At 34.1% G+C, this 4,379-nt stretch overlaps 1 long non-coding RNA gene across 1 annotated transcript; it reads right to left on the reverse strand.

Moving 5' to 3' along the window:
• Positions 1 to 1,362: 1,362 nt before the first annotated feature.
• Positions 1,363 to 1,980, reverse strand: LOC132302206 (uncharacterized). Its single transcript, XR_009480769.1, has 3 exons — positions 1,915 to 1,980; positions 1,765 to 1,822; positions 1,363 to 1,486 (listed from the first exon to the last, which is right to left on the reverse strand). It is a non-coding gene; the product is annotated as an uncharacterized LOC132302206 (long non-coding RNA).
• Positions 1,981 to 4,379: the final 2,399 nt, after the last annotated feature.

Genomic DNA, 4,379 nt, shown 5'->3' on the forward strand with positions numbered 1-4,379 from the left:
AAGATATCTAGAAACTACCACGCCTATAGAAGAAATTGATTCTGACCACCTCCCAATCATACCCTTACCCTGAAAGGCACTACTGAGGACTGAAGCTCACGAACTCCTATTGTATTCCAAACATTCAAATCATATGGGATACACTCGTGAATTTGCTCCAAGTCAAATAAAAACATGACAAAGTATTTAGGACATGTACGTTCAGATCATTTGCAATTTTTTTGTGAAATCTCAAAATTTATAGCCATCATGCATGGTTCTCCACTTAGCTTGACTTGACCACAAGTTCAACAACAAAATCTCCAAAATCAACAATGACATTGACAAAGTAACATTATAATTGCATGTCTTAACCCCGAAAGACATTAAGTGAAGTGAAAGTTGTCACGTCGAATCACTAAAATAATCTTCCTTTACCTTTGGGGCACATAAGTGCTACTTTGTAAAAAATTAGGTGGATTAAATACAAAATTATGAAGGCAGTGTAATTAAAAAAATTCAATGGAATATTAGAAATTTTAGTTGGTATTGTCATAATCTTGATTGTAAAGCATTCATTGTAATGAAATGGCAACAATTAATGCATGAAAAGCAAGAGATGATTGAAAGGGGCATACCTTGGACCTAAAAGGAATTGTTAGCAGCGTAACATACACCACCAACATGTCAGTGTGACGTCAAACACAAAAGTCATGGTACTCTTGCCTACCATTATATGGGGAATACTCACTCATGGAGTCACAAATAAAGTGTAAGCACTTAGAGATGGAGATACGACATCTAAGATAGTGGAGATTCAAGTAGATTAGGCCAGATTGGACACCAAGACGGCCTTATAAGAGAGAGAGTGGCAACAACCATGACAAACAACAAACCCTCGGAAACCCAAGGCCACTTGTTACAATTCTCACACACTTATCATCTGTGTCTCGATTTAAGAGTAGGTAAAAGCCAACACAAATTTTCCAAGGGAAAGAGATATGTAAAGGAGGAATTTGAGGATGGCAGGTGCATTTGTTGGTGATAAATTCCATAAGCCCACAAGATAATGGTGTGTGGTGAATTTGTAATAGAGATACTGTAAAGAAATTTACATCTTGTCTCTCATTATAGTGCTCTGGGGTTGACAAAAAGAGAGACCTCAAGGTATCCCAAGTCTCACTAAACAACAAAACCCTAGAAGTCCAAGTGAACTACAACCCAACCCAACCCAACCCAACCCAAACACAAAGATCCATGAGTGAGAATGCATGAGACAATCTTTTAAGTAGTGCAGTGTGAAGTGAAGATGCTCCAGAGAAACAACACATCACAAAGACATAGTATTGGAATTTATAGACCATTATGAAGAGCATACGTCAAGGTGAGATATTTAACTATCCACCTGATACAAGGTGAGACCAATAGATAAAGAGAAAAGAATCTATTGAAGTTTCAAGGGAAGAAGACAAACCGTTTTTGGAGATATTTCACGAGTTGATTTCTCCTGTAATTGAAACAAACAAACAAATTAAGACATTATACCAAATAATACAATTCTTCCAACAAAACTCTTAGATATAGCCATATACAAAATTTTGAACATCATATGAGTACAAATATTAATACAAGCTGCAACAATGATGCATTAGTGAAAACTCTACAGAACTGACACATAAATCATCCAAAGGCTTTTTTGAGAAATAAATAAAGATACAAAAACTTCATTTAGCATAAAGAGTAATGACTAGTCAATTGAGATCTGAACATCAGAGTGAAACATACTCATGAGCAATCAGAGCGCCGATACCCATCAGAGTAACTACAGACACCGGAAAGATAGCTGATATAGGAAAACAAAATTATTTGCATATATTGGTGAAAATTGAGACACAATTAATTAAAAGAGGGAATGTAAGGTGGGGAGAGAATTACAAATTTTAGCAAGCAACGGCAGTTTACAGAACTGTCTATGCATCTTGAGGATGTCCATCTGAAAGAAACATTTTATTTATACAAATGAAATAACAAGAGAGAGACTTTTATCTTCAAAATTCAAAAATAAAAAGGCCAATTATTTGCTAAAACAAAAGCAGGGGGTATTTTATTAAATCGATAAATGAAAGAAGTAAACAAATTTTGAAAACCCAGGACAAAAAAAAAAAAAAAAAAAAGGCTCTTTGAAAACCAATTCTTCTGAAAACCCTAGCACGGAACAGAATAATAGCTTGAAATTTTTCACAGTAATGTAAAAAGTTTAGTAAAAATCAACACATAGAAGGAGAAGAAGAGGCGTCGTACCAGTAACGAAACCCTCCGACTTCGCTTCGCCTTGCTTGCCTTCGCTTCTCTTCCCTTCTCTGCGTCTTTTTTCTGATAATAAAATTCTCGGTATTTCCCTTTGTGGGTGGAGAATTGCTGGATTGGAAATTATTGTCTTGGGCTCCTCACCCACCCAACTCTTTTTCATATTATTGTACTGGCCTGGCCCAATCTTTTCTTCCTCTGTCATTTCATCCTTTATCGTGGGTCTTAGCCCAGTAGTCCACATTTATATCACCTAACCCAATCCTCAAAAGTCCAAAATGTAAAGCCTAGAAATAAAATCTAAATAAGGGAAAAAAAACTATTGTTTTTTTTTTATTATTTATTTATTTATTTATTTTTTGCATACCTATATCTATCTTTAATAATCTACTAAACACATTGCCCTATCTGGATTAGTCAATCAATTTTAAAACAAACTACAAAACACTAAAATACGCATTGATTATGTTATTAAATTACTAATTTACCCTTGACATGTTATATTATTTACCAAACTAGCTTAAAAACTCTAGCCCCTCTTGATTTTACTTTTTCACTACTCGGTCACCCCTCATTTGCGTCTTGTGACTGCGCTGACGACTTTTACTCTAGCCCATCTTCGAGACCACCTACACAGATTTTCTCATCTATATTACTCTTTGTCCAGAGATATTGTTGTTTCGCCTTTTCGTGTAGAGATAATCAAATTGGTGGCTTAGACTTAGGAGATCGGTACCTTTCCTAAACTCTAATTATATTTCTTATCTGATACGTCATTTGTTCAACCTACTTTCTTCAAAAATTAAGAAAGCAAAAAGGATAATATGAGGTAGCAGCAGTTCCTGGAGTAATACTCGTCAACTAATCTAACTTTTCATATATTCACCTAGTCTCTACGATATATCAGGCATGGATACGAGTAATCCGTTCTCTTGGTGTTCTGATATTCACTCTGTAAAAAGAACTCAACGGGTTTTAAAATGGAGATTTTTAGAAGTTGAAGATGTTAGGGTTTGCACTTGCTGGCTTCCAAGACCTTTTTTACTAGCCAAAGAATGGCTTTTCTCGTTATTTATATATAACACATGGCTTCATCAAATTTTTCAATGGCCATGATGCTGTCATTTCACATTATTATGACATACCTCCCACTTACCTTTTGACACACCCCAACTCAATTTACACTATTTAATAAATTGAACAAATTGGAATGCATCCAACCATCTGCATTAGTCTCATTCATACATGACATCATCCTACATCAGAGTACTTGCTTAACAGTTTACAATTAAAGATAAATTATAAATCCACCTCGCTAGTTCTAAAAAACTAAACAAGTCACTTCAAGTCATAATATTAAGTTCTATTACAATATTTACATTTTATACAAAAGTTCTTTTCCCCAACCTGATAAGGAATGAGCTTAAAGCCCAGTGAATGCAATACTACTACATCAGAGTAATATAAGCAAATATTATCTGCTAACGTCAATTAAACTTTATTAACATATTACAGGTATTAAAATACAGTACTCTCCTTCTAGGCCAGAGTATGGACCTTATATAATATAGTACTCTCCTTCTACACCAGAGTATGGACCTTATTTAATTATAGTACTCTCCTTCTTGGCCAGAGTATGGACCTTTTTTTAATGTAGTACTCTCCTTCCAGGCCAGAGTATGGACCTTATTTAATATAATCAAGTTATATATATATTCATCTTCAATTCACATAAACCATTGCAATACTTCAATTAAGCATATCCAAGAATAAACTTTCAGTGAGTACACTCACCTTGGCTACTTCCTGACTTATCTACTTATCCTTTGGTAATGTCGAAGTTGTGAACTCCTTTTCCTTACCTATACAACATTTATAATCATGTCATATATATTTCTAAAGAAAATTTAAACAATTTAATCCTCAATTCAAATATAAATCCCAGCCTTGGTATGTAATTGTAATTGGAATTCTAATGATAACCATATAGATTAATTTCAGGGCAGTAATTAAAATCATGTCAGAATTGTATCACTTCATATAAATTAACCATTTAACTAAGAAAGAAAATAATGATAGAAATTTGGTTCAAG

This window comes from Cornus florida, unplaced genomic scaffold (assembly GCF_030987335.1).
Source record: "Cornus florida cultivar Cherokee Brave unplaced genomic scaffold, ASM3098733v1 CherokeeBrave_3.0.0_Hap2_Chr04, whole genome shotgun sequence".
NCBI lineage: Eukaryota > Viridiplantae > Streptophyta > Magnoliopsida > Cornales > Cornaceae > Cornus > Cornus florida.